Here is a 14,976-nt window from a genome sequence, read left to right as displayed (position 1 = left end):
GCATACACACACACATACACACACACGATGAGAATTATTCAGCCATAAAAAAGAATGAAATCTTGCCATTTGCTAAAACGTGGATAGATTCTGAGGGCTTTATAAGTCAGACAGAAAAAGATAAATACCATATGATCTCACTTATATGTGGAATCTAAAAAAAAAACAAAATTGAGTTTATGAAAATAGAGGACAGATTGGTAGCTGCCTGAGGTGGGGGGTGGGGAGTGGGCAAAATGGTTGTATAGAATCAAAAGATACAAATTTCCAATTATAAAATGAACAAGGCATGTGGAGGCAATGTACAGCACAGTGGGGACTATAGTTAATAAAACTATATTGTGCATTTGAAAGCAGTTAGGAGAAAGGATATTGAAAATGCTCATCGTGAGAAAAAAATTTTGTAACTATGTATGGTGATAAATGTTAACAGGACTTACTGTGGTGATCATTTTGCAGTATATACAAATATCTAATATTACACTGTACACCTGAGACTAACATAGTGTTATATGAATTATATTTCATTTAAAAAAAGAACCACAAAAGCTGCTTCAGTCACCAAAAAACCAAAGCAAAAAAAAGAATAAGTCAAGTTTTCTTAAGAAAAAAAATCAACTCCCCCCCCAGATGCCAGAAATTCTCTCTAAAAGCAACAAAGGCAGTCACTCCAGTAGGCTTAACATGAAAAATCCTAGTTAAAGAAACACCAAAACACATTCACATTAAAGTGCTATTAGTCAATCAAGCAAAGATAAACCTCTGAAATCAGATTCCATCTCACTTTAGTAAGAACAAGGAATCTGGAGAGAGGTGCACAATCATTCAACATCACAGAATGGGTGGAGGATCCTCCCCCAAACCCGAGGCAAAGAAAGGTGGAAAACCATGAAAAAGTGGATAAACTTAAAAGTGGTTCATATGTTTATGAAGTCTCTGAAATGAAACACAAAATCTGATAAGGAATAATTGGGCATTATTCTGAAGGGACTGAAAAAAGATCAAAAGATTGCCACAGAGGTCAAAGGACCAAAAAGTTACATATAAAACACTGCTGTGGAAAATCCATGTCAACCCAAACATCAATGGCCTAGAATCCTATTTAGCCCTTTGGTGTTACCTTTCAGGGCAGGGGTGGGCCTCCAGCCTGTTTGTATAAGGGAAGTTTTACTGGAACGCAGCCACACCCACCTGTTCAGGTATTGACCATGGCTACAATGGCAGCAGCTATGGCAGAGACCATATGGCTCACAAAGCCAGAAATATTTACTATCTGGCCCTTTAGAGAAAAAGTTTCCAGACCCCTGTTCTACACAAAAGCCACCGGGAACGGAAAAGTTGCCCCTTACTTATTTACACTGATGATCAGCAGAAGACCAATGGCCAGATTTACAGAAAGATCTATTCCCATTAAGTAACAGAAAACATATTCCTACATTTTTATAGACCAATTAAATAAGTTCCATTCACTTACATTCTGTTCTGATTAACACTCCAGATAGCGATTATAAAATAGCTCAAATTGTATAAGTTCATTACGTAAATAGTATGACAGAGCTGTTACTTTGACAAAGGTTAGGAAAAGAAGTCATCCTGCTTAAAAAACTAAGGAATGCTTCATGACTGTCTGTCCTCATTCCCACCACCCACCAAAAACCATGAAAAATATTCTCTAAGCGTTTTCCTTAGAACAAAAAAATATTCTGTAAAGACATATACCACAAAGGGATAATCAAAATATCAATCACCAAAAGAGGAATCGGCACTTTCTGAGTTTTGTAACTCTAAAAGTGAACAGTTCTATATTATTTTTATGAATAAGCTGAAAAATTCCAAACCGCCAATATATCCTGCAAACAGATATAATTATAATGATACAACCAAACGTTACTCACCTATACCCCCTATAAAAATGAGAAGAGGAGAGATTGAATTGAAACATGCAAAAATGTGAAGAAACACTTAAAACATCTTGCTATGTATTTATAGACATGCTCATAAAGTCACTGCTGATAAAGCAATTCAGAGCCAACGGGCATCACACAGGTCATTTCCAAAACACTCTCAAGTCTTATACTGAGTTTGCTACCATATTTTACATATAATTTACTAAAATACCTATCCACATAACTCGAGCAAATATCTGAAGGGACAAATATTTTAATTTGAACGTGCTGCTTTGCGCAGCTGCAGCTACACTGCACATTTTTTAAATACCAAAGACTATTTAAAAAGGAAACAAAACCTGAAAGGAAATCTGGAACTTACTATCTCATTAAGCAACTTATTTTCCAAAACTGCATTCATTAAATAACCTCCTTTCTCTCCTCTCCAGGTGCCCTGAAGGGTGGCTACATTGGTGATACTATACAGAGATACATTTTAAAACATCAGACAGTTCCTAGGAAAACAGTGTTAGGTTCCAGAAATGCCCTAAGTCTCTGATGATGTCTCAGTCCACCACGTATTTAAGTGAAAATGAAGAAACCTACAATTCAGTAAATGCACAACAGCTGAGAAGAAAAGAATACTTCAATGTTCGCAATAAATCAGAGCCCAGTGGATTGCAACCACCCGGAAGACGAAGGGGAGGGGACTATGAGGTTTTCACTTACGGAAGCAAACTATCAGTGCACTCCCGATTATCTGCAACTACAGCGCTGACTTTCATTATTCGGGTCTGGCCATTGCACCACCCGCCCCTCTGCCCCCTCCCCCGGGACGCCGTCCTCATACCAGACGCGGCTTCCTCATTCTTGGAGTGACTGCTGTTTTCCTGGGCTGGGAAAGAGCTCTTGCAAGTGTCCAGCCAGGAAAATGTGTAAGTGGGGAAGGGAACGGAGGGGCCAGAGGTACGAGCGACATAAGGAAACCCGACGAGTGGTTCAGACCATCCAGCGACCGCCTTTACGCTTTAAATGCAGACGGATTCTTCACCGTGCAGAAATTCCCGGGTAATGGTGAAAATGCTTTACGACTTGGATTCTGAAATTTATTGCTTTCCAATTTCAGAGGAAAAGCCCCATCACACAGTCACTCGGACATTTCGTTTGCTGACCGGCTTCGTTGCTTATCAACTATGAACTTTCCGTCCAAGCGGCGAGGCCGAGGTGCAGCTGAACCGTGAACCGAGACACGGACCAGGGGGCGACGGAGACCCGAGCCTCCCACCTGTATCTTCACGTCTCGGTCCCACGAGGTGCCCTCCGCCCCGCCCGCAGACATCCCCGGGGAACAACCCCGCTGCCTCCCCAGCCCCGGGCCGGGAGGAAGTACCGCCCTCCGAGCGGGAACCGCGCCGTCCTCGCCGCGCATTGGCTGCGGAGCCCGTCAGTCCTGCGGGGGCGGGGCCTCCCGCCCCAGAGCGCAATCTCAGGCCCGCACCACCCAGAGGGTCTACCGGCTTCCCCAGCCCGCGAGCTAGCCACCAGCCTCCACCAGGGGATCCTTCGCTTTCATTTCGCCGGCCCTGCTCTCCCTGTTCCCATACTTCTGCCTCTTGGATTCCTCCCAGAGGCAGAGTTTTTCAAAGCTCCAACATCTCTCATCCCTCATCCCAGCAAGCTCCCAGTCCTCCCAAATGGAGGATGCTGCGGGTTTTAGGAGCGCGGCAAGCTGTGCACTGGGTCTCCCGAGGGGAGCCGAGGAGTACTTCCCCTGGAAATGAAATAACCGCTTACGTTTAAGTTAACCGTTTTCAGTGCACTGGCCTTCACCAAGTGTTACAGCCAAGAATACTCGGAGTCCATTCAGCAAGAGTCGCCACAAAGCATTAGAGGGTTAATTGTATCTCTCGTTTAACTATCCACCGTTTTCAGTGTTTGTCCAGTTGTCCCAAAAGTATCATACACCTTTTTGAGTAGAAGTACTATGCCATTCTTCGACCACACCCGCAGCAGCTCAAGCTCCTGTCCATAAAGATTTATCACACACACATCCTGCCCTGCAAGCTGACAAGACGCACGGCTGTCGCCTGCAGGGAGCGTGCACACTTCCCGAAACTGCACATTCCTTGGAGGAGGAATGAGAAACAGTGGTTCTAATTATGACGAGTACGCCATGCTCTACAAACTATGGGCATTTGATCTTCTTTTTCAACTGCATCCTTAAAAGGAGGAGGAAAATCATTTCACTTTTGTAATATGTTTCTGACTTTCAGTTTCGTCACCAGAACTGCTCAAGGATGGAAGCACATCGTACTGTAAGGTAAGTATATTTTTAGTGCTTATCCCAGCAAGGACTACAGCCATGGGAGAACACGATTCATCTGTTTGACACAGATCCCAAGGCCTACCCTATATAGGAAAGAGGCACAGGAATTCCTTAGATCTCACTGCAGCATCCTCTAGGTTGTACTCGCTTCCTGACACTGTCCTGGGGCAACGCGGTCCTCTCACTTGTCTCCTTTTTTTCTTTTGGGCTCCCCTTCGTCTCTCTGACTTTGGCCTCAATTTTCAATTTCTTTTGCATTGCCGCCATCACCCCCAGTTGTTCGCTTTGCCTTTCGTCCCTCTCTCTGACATTTCCTAACCCTGACAGTCTCACTAAAGCTCATTCTCCGACGGGACGCTCCCGCTCCCTGGACTTCTCAGGCTACTTCAGATTCTCCGCTATCTGCCGGGCTCCCACCACCCACTCTCGCCCAAAGAACTTCACTCTCCACAGTCTGGCTGGGGCCGAATCCTGACAGCAGAACCTAACCAATCCGCGACGAATAAATAACCGACGCCGCCAATGAGCATCGCCGGGAGGCGGGACTTCGCTCAAGTTCCTCCGGTCCTGAAACCAAAGACCTGTTGCCGCCGCCGCCGCCGTGGCCGCAGAGTTTCTTAGCTACCGCGGCGCCCGTGGCGGCCTCGGGCCCCAGAGCCCGTGCCGGGCGCCAAAGTCCCGCCGCCCGCTGCCGCTGCTGCCCCCCGACAGGACCGGAACCCCCACCCCGCTGGAGCGCGCGCGCCCCGCCCCACTCCCCGCGCGGGGGGATCCCGAGGCCGGCCCGCGCGGTCCCGACCTCCCCTCCCCGCCCGAGTCCCCGCGCCCGGGACCCCGGCGCCACTCACCAAGAAGTTAGGAGGTTTCCGTTCTCCTGCCCGCGAGGACCCGGGGTGGGCGGGCGGCTCGGCCAGACGGCGCCGCGGAAAGGCCCGCTGGGCCGGGGGCTGTGGCCGCGAGGCCCGGAGCCGATCGCCACCTCCCGCCGCGCCGCCCCCGCGGACGCTGCAGGCGCGGGCACCCACCCTGCGCTCGGCCCGGCTCGTCCCGACTGCGAGCCTAGCGGCGGCCCATCCTCCCGCGGCCGCCGCCGTCCGCAGTGTAAACATCCCGGCATCCCCGAGGAGAGGGGCGGGGCGGGCGCAGGCCCCTCCCCGCGCACCCGATCCTCCCCGTGCGCCCTGCGCCCGGCCCTCCCCGCGCGCTCCATCCTCCCCACGCGCCCGATCCTCCCCCGTGCGCCCCGCGCGCTCCATCCTCCCCGCGCTCCCCACCCTCTCCTTGCGCCCGGCCCTCCCCGCACGCCCCATCCTCCCCGCGCGCCCCGTGCCTGGCCCTCTCCGCGCGCTGCGTGCCGTGCACCCGGCCCCTCGCGCCCCGCGCGGCGCCCTGGGGAGCGGAGCGGGCCTCGCCGCTTCCCCGCTGCAGCCGAAGGCAGCTCTCGAGGAGCCCCTCCAGGCCGATGTCTTTCCATCGTCGGCCCTCGCGTGGTGCGTGGCGCGCCGCTCTGCCCCCTTCGCCGTGTTCCCCTCCTGCAGGCCAGCTCCCCTCCGAGCTGGGGGTCGGCAGCTTTTTGAGAACTTTATAGTTAAACGCCCCCACTTGCAAGCGGTAAGCCCAATCGGTGACCTCCCCTTTCTTTTGGAACACGGCGTTTTGATCCCATCCTCTTTTGCTAAGTAGTTTAACTACTTAGCGGACCTTGTTCGAAACTAGTTCGCTTTAACTTAAAGCTAACCTTGCGTTAAAGTGAGAGGTCCAGCATAGGGGACAGTGGCTTTTAGGACATTTCCGAAAGGTGAACTACCTGGTTTGGTACCAGGAATCTTGGGCGGGGGTGGGATATATATATTATGTATCCAAAATATGTATAAATATATCCATATCCCAGAACCCTAGTACACGGAACTGCAACAGGAATACTTTGAATCCTTCGGCTTCACTGCTTCCAGTAACCGGACATGCATAACTAGAAGGCTGTGAGGGGTCAACCACGCCTTGATTCCAATCTCAGCCCAGTGAAGGTTAACTCTGTGACCTGGCGTCAAGTTATTTCCACCTCTTTCAGGTATGAATCTCTTTGTACAAGGAGAATAGTAATAATGCCCATCTCCAGGATGGTTACAATTAAATGAGATAAAGCAAAGTTCTTAAGCACTAGAGCCTGACACGTATGAAGGACTCATTAAATAGTTGTTATTACTCCTAGGTCTTCGGTAGTTCACTTCCCTACCAAAGGGATTTATTCAGTCCAAGAATAGGTAGATTATAGCTCAAATACTTAAAATGATAAAGCTATGGAATTAAGATTCAGAAAGTTTCCTTTTAGAGAAAACTAATTCAAGATCTCAAAAGGAAATGTTGATTTCAGTAGCCCAAGAAGTAATAATAAATGTGCGAGGCATTGTTCTAAGGCATGAGGAAACAATAGGTCACCAAGATGCAAAGTCTCTGCTTTCATGGAGCTTACATTGCAGTAGAAAAGGCAAAAATAGTAATAATAAGCCAATAAATACATACTATGTCAGAGGGTGATTCATACAAAAATAAAGCAGGGTAAGGAGTCATGGGAAGGGAGGATGCTATTTGAAATATGTTTTTCTGGGAAGACCTCTCACATTTGAGCAGAGACCTGAAGGAAATGAGCCACGTGTCTATCCAGGAGCAGAGTGGAGCACTTAACCCAACAACAAATGCAAACACCCTGAGTGGAAGTGGGCTTGGCATGTTTGAGGAACAGCCAGCAGGCCAGGGTAGCTAAGATCCAGTGAGCAAACGGAGAGCGGTAGCAGATGAGATCAGAACGGGGGTGGGGTACCGCAAGGGGACAAATGTAGAAGCTTGTAATGTTTAGAATTAATTCTGAATGAAATGGAAAGCCACTGGAGGAGTGACCCAGTCAGATTTGGTTGGGAGAGAACAGCTGTGCTGTGAGGAATAGACTGCAGGCTAGGAACAACTAGAAGAATTAAGAGACTATCGTAATGGCCAGGCAAAAATATTGTTGATTTAGTGCTAACAGTGGAGGTGCTAAGAATCATCAGATTCCAGATTTGTTTTTTAAAACAGAACCAACAAGATTTACCAGTGGTTTGGATGTAGGATAAGAAAGGAGGCAAGAGTGAAGCCAATGACGCTGCCATTTGAACCAGATTATTGTCAGGTCACCCCAAATAAAAGTCAGTCAGTCAAATGAGAACAGTGTCACCTGAGTCATACACAGGCACGCCTTGCAGGAAAAATAACCAGAGGTTCCCAGGGTAAGGACATTTCAACCCAACACGGGAGGCATGGTTAAGAGTTTTGGGTTTTTTTCACTATCTTTCGCACTGCCTTTTAGAAAATGTAGATAGATAGATAATCAATAAACAGCCTAGTTTAAGTAAACTTCAGATTCATCTACAGACAAGAGATTTCACTGGAATAAGGAAAACTTACATACCTTATGAACACAAATAGGCAATGGGTCAAAACAAACTCGTGAAGCCCTAGTGGCCGCAAAGACTTTCTCTAGGAAGTATCCTATCAGTGGTTAGGTGGTACCCAAAGTGTTCAAATCATCTGTCTGTGTCCCATTTCTTCACCTTGAAGGCCTACCAAGCAACAGCGAAATAGTAGTATAGTGTTCACCAGGTTCTGAAGACTGTCAGAAGTGAATCCACTGCACTTTCTCTTTGTGACCTTCCATCACCAAGGTGGTAGATAGGGAGGGCAGACCCCAGCTGCTGGCCCCTTGTTAGTGCCATTGAGTGGATTCCAGCTCCTAGTGACCCTGTGCACAGCAGAGCGGAACCCTACGCAGTCTTTCGGCACCATCCTCTCCCCTTACGGCGCTCTATCAGACAATGCTGTGCTGCCATTTACAGGAGTTTCATGGCCAATTTTTTTCAGAAATGGGTGGCCGGTTCCTTCTTCCTTGTCTGTCTTGGTCTGGAAGATCCTCTGAAACCTGCCCACCATTGGTGACCCTGCTGGTATTTGAAATACTGATGGCATAGCTTTCAGCATCAGATGCAGAAAGCTATGCCCCATGGGCCCCTCGCCTGGAGCAAATGGCTAATGGACAAGCAGAAAGTTCTGGCCAAAGGGCTCTTCCGGTCCCGGGGATCGTCGGAACAGAGTCCACATTAACTACTTTTCTCTTCATCCCTCCCCCAAGCTTGCTCCAAAAGTGCTTGTTTGGCTCCCCAAAACAGGTTAATTACAGCTCTTTATGTGAGCTACTCAGTATTTATACCTAATTACCGTGCAATACATACCATTAACTATCAGATTAACGTTGCTGCCAGTGGTATTTTATTATTACACTGAAAACCTTGGTTTACACCAAGTCTTGATTTTTTTTTATTCATATAGCTTTCTGGCCCCACACAATTAAAAATAAAAATCAGAGGTAGTATTGATTATCAAAACCATTTTTTATCCATAGGCTAACCCAGACCAGATGTGACATACCAGGTTCAGCATAAGTGCAGCTTCTCTGTAAAGTTTGAGAAAAGCTTGCTAGGAGAATGTTTTCCTGATGATGAAGGATGATGAAGTAATATTAAAAATAATTCTCCTTTGAAAAAGATCCTAGCCACTGGGATAGACCAGAAAGGGCTCTTGACTCAAACACGGTGCTGGCAACAGGTGTGCTGAAAAAGCTACTGGTGATATTGGCAGCCGCTGACTTTGGCAGCTAAATGGTGATGAGGCTTAGTCAAGCTGTTGAAATGTCTGGACTCAACTGGGCCAGGAGAAGGAAGTCAAAGTGCAGACTGCAGACAACCCAGGGGAGATTACTTTTCTCTGGCCCTGGCTGTGGTCTCTGTACAGTGTCAGAAAAATAAATCTTCATCTTGCTTTGAAGACACACATGAAAAATATTAGAAAGCCACTTTTTCACTTTAATGGCCCCCTGCATTTAATTGTTAATGGATGGTACGGATGAACTTCCCATTAAAACAATAAAGTCAGTCTTAATTTAATCACAGAAAGAAAACTCCACTATGTCCCAATTATCTCGTTAGGGTATTTTGAGAATACAGTTCACTGTTAAAAATAGTGGCAAACTGACTGTGGCTTTTTTCCGGCTATTTCTGTAGTAGTTATAGGGCTGAGGGAACATCTCACTACACTGTATATGTTTTTTAATGTAAGGAAATGTAATACTTTGTATTGATTTCTAAGAAGGAAAGAGTACAACCAGCAATTCATGTTTATAACATGATCTCCTTTGGTCAACAGAATCCAACTGAATTTATGGTTTTTGTCTCTTAGTATAAAAGCCAGAGGGCCAATATGCAATGGGCAATAAGTCAAAGCAATGAAGGAAGTATATTCAAAAATTATTTCCCTTTTCACACTTGTACATCCCATCCTTGATGTGGAGCCAAACCATAAGGCGCTTCCACAGGATACGCTCTCCCGAACAATGGTGGCATTTTCACTGAGTTCTCACAAGCACCTCTCAATTATCCATGCCAACAAACAGCTAGTGATAATCAAGTCCCAAAGAGCATTCAAAAAACTGCTGGTTTCTCTGGAATATTTTGTGTGCACCCATCTACCCTGGAAAAGGGATGTTACAAATATCCTGGGATTTCACAAAGCTAAATGGGAAGATCTTAAAGGGTCCTGCTTAGTTTCTGTCGCCCTCTACCACTTCTGACCCAAACAGTCCTCTTCTGTGCTCCTCACTTCAGTCTTGGAATGCACCAAATCCACTGAGGTCTGAGCAGTAGAAGCAACTATTTCCTACACGGGAAAATGGAATTTTCCCTACCCAGCCACTCGCTCATGTTCTAAATTAAGCAAAATTAATACTTCATCAGTATTTCTGTTTATTTTTAGTATTTCCACATAGTTAAATCAAGAGACCACTCATAGGCTACTGATCCGACAGTACATCCCTAAGATAGTCAATACAAGAGGTGAAAAGTTGCATTCAGTACACTTTGCATCTTTCTAACCCTCTTTGCTCATACGTAAGCTTTTATTGCGTAAAACATACATCTCTTCGGTCTTCTTTTTCAGCTGTTCTATTTAATGGCGGAAGTGCATTTTAAAATACCTCGATAATTATTTCTTCAGCAGGTCCACTGAACTGTTAATGTTCAATCTGTTTAGACTTAGAAACACCGGATGTGAGTAAAACCAGATTTGGAGTCATGCCACATCCAACTCAAAAGAACACTGAGCGCAGGCTCATATTGTCTTTATGACAATAAGCCTGGTTAATCATTGACAGCCCCAACGTCCTGCATAATTCTGCCATTGAATTCACCGTTGGTGAGTTCCATGCAAAAGTTAGCATTATGTAGAATAAGGAGCACCTGCAACAACATTTCCCAGAATAAAACTGTCATTTTCGAAGCTTGAGAATTGGGGGGCCAAAATCAGAGACGTGCTTAAAAACTTGATGAAGTGCCCATCCTTAAAAGTCAGGGCAAGAATGTTTGAATTCATAAACCATTCAACTACGGGAGAAGGCAAGCCGGTATTTATCTATAGGCTTATGGGATAATCTGTTCTTGCAAAGAGTGGGAGAAGACAAACAGTAGAAGGTCACCTGTGGGAACTGCAAACAGTCCTAATTGGCCCATCCGTGTTATTTCTCCCTCTATAATGAATAGGTTTATTTAATCTGAAGAACTTTTAAATTACTTATATAAATATGTAATTTTTTATTATCATTTTAAAATATAAATTATTTTTTAAATTATTTATATGTAAATAACTTAAAAATTATTTAAAAGTATATAAGTATACACATAGGTAATGTATAGTTTGGGCAACAAAGGAGGGAACTATTTAAAATTCTGTTTTGTTTTTATTTGTCCTTTACTTGCTCAGATTGAAAGATGAAAATAATTGCCTTTTCCTGAAGACGAGTAAATAAAATATTACTTTTTCATGTTCTTTTTTTGAGGAAAGTTAGCCCAGAACTAACATCTGCTGCCAATCCTCCTCTTTTTGCTGAGGAAGATTGGCCCTGAGCTAACATCTGTGCCCATCTTCCTCTATTGTATATGTGGGACGCCGGTCACAGCGTGGCTTCACCAGCAGTGCATAGGTCAGTGCCCAGAATCCAAACCTGTGAACCCTAAGCCGCCAAAGTGGCACACGAGAATTTAACCACTACTCCATCCAGCCAGCCCCTCATGTTCTAAATTAAGCAAAATTCATACTTCATCAGTTGTACATCCTGTAACTTCTATCTAAGTAGTTAGGTATGTTTTACCATTTTACAGCTGGTGGTTTGTAGAAATATCACAATGTAAATTAGAGACGACTGGAAAAAAAACACAAAAATTAATCATGTCATGTCGATGATTAATTTGTTTTCATTTCCTGTATAAAACTTTTGAAATGCATTTCTGTAGTTACTGCATAACCAAACCTTTATTACTGATGCCCGGCTCGTGATATCATAGGCAATTATACTGTTTTGACATCTAAATACGTAGAGAGATTGTACTGTCAGAACAATCATATCATCTGAATCTTTGCGGTTGATTGTTTAGCCCCTGAAGGTTAGAATCTACTTTTATCACTTTCAGAATCTAATATTTTAATTCCTTTTATGGATATTCTGTGTATTTCCCTGCTTCTTGATTCTTTCGAGTGATGTGTGAACTATACAAAAAGCAAAACCAATACCCCCATCTGTTTCTTAACGTGTCTTGAGATAATCAGCTGCTGTATTAAGAGATTTTCACACCTGTGATGAGCCAGCAGCTCACGAACCAATTCTGGGCCCAGTACGGCTTCAGGATGGGGTTTCATCAGTATTTTGCCCCTGGGGTTCTACCTAGGATGATCCAGGTGATGTGATGCAAAGGAAAAGATGGTGAGGCTCAGGTGGGGAGTGGAGTTGCCAACGGTAACAAGCCGCGTGGAAGTTTTCCAGGTATCACATCCAAAGACAGCAAAGAGAGAGTGATGCTCATGTACTAACAGGCTTGCTGTTCTCCTTCACCAGTAAAGACAGTGATAAAGGGTCCTAAAGCGAACCATGAAAACCTTACAAAACATACAGCCTAGATTAACTGTAAGAAAGGGTTCCTAACCTTGCAGAGTCGGCTTTCAAATAGCCTTCTCGAATGAAATTGTGAAGTGGAATTGAGCTCATCATTCTGGCCTGGTTTAAATGTAACGCGTCCAAACCCAGGAAGATGGTCTAAAATCACATAAGCTTGCCTGTTAGCTTACATAAATCACACTAAATCTGCATAAGAGCTAGTCAGCAGTCCAGCTCCAGAAACATGGAAGGCGGTCAGGTCCGTCCTTGAATCGCACTCTCGCCCTCGGCACACAGTTTTGTTCTCATTTACCGTCACGGATTAACCATAAATTTGTAGTTGTAGTTTAAAGGTTAATAAGTGTTAGAGCATGTCGCCCTGTTTGTTTTTCAGTCCGAATCTTGTAATTAATACGTAGGCTTGCATTCCTTTGGTTCCTAAATGTTTCTTGACCTTTGATATGTCTGTCAAAGTATACACGCTTTTAGAAACGAGTGACGCATGAAGCCTACTTAATGCGCACCTTGTGGGGGTGGGTAGACAGTCTGAAGAGAACAAAGGATAAGATGCTGTAAGAGGAACTAACAACAGGAGACCCACTTTAGCTTGGGTAGTCCAGGAATGCTTCTCGGAGGAAGTGAGATCTGAAGGATATAAAGGAGCCAGCAAGGTTAAGCACCTGCACTGAGGTCCGAAGGCAGCTACGGGTGTTGGCCTCCCTTCTGCATGGAAGAAAAGTGTGCAGAGCTCAGAGGCCTGTGATTACAAAGATTACAAAGTCCCTCGGTGGCTTCCTGTTTATTACCTTGGAAGCGTCAAGTTACTATTGATGTAATAAACAAAGTTTCCATCCATAAAAAGGAAGATTGGAATAATTTCCCACCAAGGAAGCCTCAGAATTATGCAATGCTTTGGGAAGGATATGTAGTTACTCTTTTCTCCCCTTTTTCTTGCTTTCCTTCCTCCCCCTCCTCCTCCACAAATCTCTCCTTTCCTTCTTCCTTGGATCTTTCCTCTCTTCCTTCCTTTCTTTCTTTCCTTCCTTCCTTCCTTCCCCAGACTTATTTGTTGAATGTCTCCCATGCATTAAGACTCCACTGGAGGGGCTGGCCCTGGGGCTGAGTGGTTAAGTTTGCAAGTTCTGCTGCAGGCGGCCCAGTGTTTCATTGGTTCGAATCCTGGGTGCGGACATGGCACTGCTCATCAAACCACGCTGAGGCAGCATCCCACATGCCACAACTAGAAGGACCCACAACGAAGAATATACAACTATGTACCGGGGGGCTTTGGGGAGAAAAGGGAAAAAAATAAAATCTTAAAAAAAAAAAAAGACTCCACTGGATTCTGTAAATCCAGCATATCATTGTTTCTAAGACGTTTTCTTTCTTTTTTGTTGTTGTTGTTGCTGTTGTTTTCTGAGGAAGATCAGCCCTGAGCTAACATCCACTGCCAATCCTCCTCTTTTTGCTGAGGAAGGTTGGCCTTGAGCTAACATCCCTGCCCATCTTCCTCTACTTTATATGTGGGATGCCTGCCACAGCATGGCTTGATAAATGGTGCTAGGTCCATGCCCATGCCCGGGATCCGACCCCAGGCTGCCGAAGCAGAGCGCATGAGCTCTACCGCTGTGCCGCCGGGCCAGCCCTGACATTTCTTTTTTTTAACATTTAACATCTGTGAAGTTGGAATGCATCTCCTATTTAATGGCACCTTAGAATCAATGAACTATGATATAAAGATGCATAACAATGAATCTCTGTTTTAAAAGAAACAAAATATTTTGATGGAAATCTGAGTATAAAATGCAAATTATGGCAATTGTATACAAGGATTAGTGAAGGAGGCACTAAATCAAATCTTTCTACGTATTTCTTTGGAAGTTCTATTAGAATTATTTACTTTACAACTCAATGCTTGCTATTTTTATTGTTTTAATAATTTGGAGAATCTGAAAATAATGGAAAAAGAATTCCCATCACCACAAAGTGGCTTTGTAGCTTTATTGCAGGAAGGAGTATATAGAAAGAAAGAAGAAAAATAAAGATATAGCTGTCAAGCTGACTCTTCCAGGTGATAGCAAGTTGGAGGTACTGAGCCTGGTTATAACCTCCATATTTTCAATAGAGGAATTGAGAAAGAGTAATAAATGCCTGGAAAAGGTGGGAGTAATAAATGCTTCTGACTCCAGCTGGCTTAATGAATGTAAGCCCCAGGACTTTTGTTCAAGCTCTTAAGAATAGAATATAATCCCAGGGCTCCTAAGTGCCTTCTCAGCCATAGGATAAGGGGAGCCTGCCTGAAAATGAAGTCAATACACAGGAAACAGAGCTGAGAAGTGAAGGAAGACGGATTCCTGATCCTCGATGCAGCCATGCCTGAAGTTAGACTCCAGTGGATTTCTTAGTTACACAAGTCAGTACGTTGGTTTTCAATTTTAGTTTGCCAGTTTATGTGAAGTTTCTATCCCCATAATCTAAGGAGCCCTAACCAGTGTGGCATCCCATCATATAGCCACCCAAGGAAGACTGACACCTGGGCCATGAAATTCTCCTTCCTTGAGAAATAGGGAGGTGAAAAAACGGTGGCAGGTTGTAGACTACACTGCTAGTTCCTTCTGTGTGCTTGGCACCTCTTGTAAGCCTCTGCTTTCAGAGCCTGAGTGTTGTGTGCTGATTGGAACAGGTAGATTCAGAAGAAATGGAGCAGCTGTTCCTTCTGCAGGAGCACTTAGACTTTCCTGTGAACTTGGAATCAGCTC

The 14,976-nt window shown here is 44.9% G+C and overlaps 1 protein-coding gene across 2 annotated transcripts in view; it reads right to left on the bottom strand.

Moving 5' to 3' along the window:
* NEK7 (NIMA related kinase 7) overlaps nucleotides 1-5,333 on the bottom strand; it is a 159,192-nt gene extending 153,859 nt beyond the window's left edge. For both annotated transcript variants that reach the window (XM_046678617.1, XM_046678618.1), the window contains exon 1: nucleotides 5,061-5,333. The gene's annotated coding sequence lies outside the window, so the exon portion shown is untranslated. The remainder of the gene's footprint in view (nucleotides 1-5,060) is intronic.
* Nucleotides 5,334-14,976: the final 9,643 nt, after the last annotated feature.

This window comes from Equus quagga, chromosome 12 (assembly GCF_021613505.1).
Source record: "Equus quagga isolate Etosha38 chromosome 12, UCLA_HA_Equagga_1.0, whole genome shotgun sequence".
Lineage (NCBI taxonomy): Eukaryota > Metazoa > Chordata > Mammalia > Perissodactyla > Equidae > Equus > Equus quagga.
Note: the sequence above shows the minus strand (reverse complement) of the source record. Positions and strands in the feature narration are given on the sequence as shown.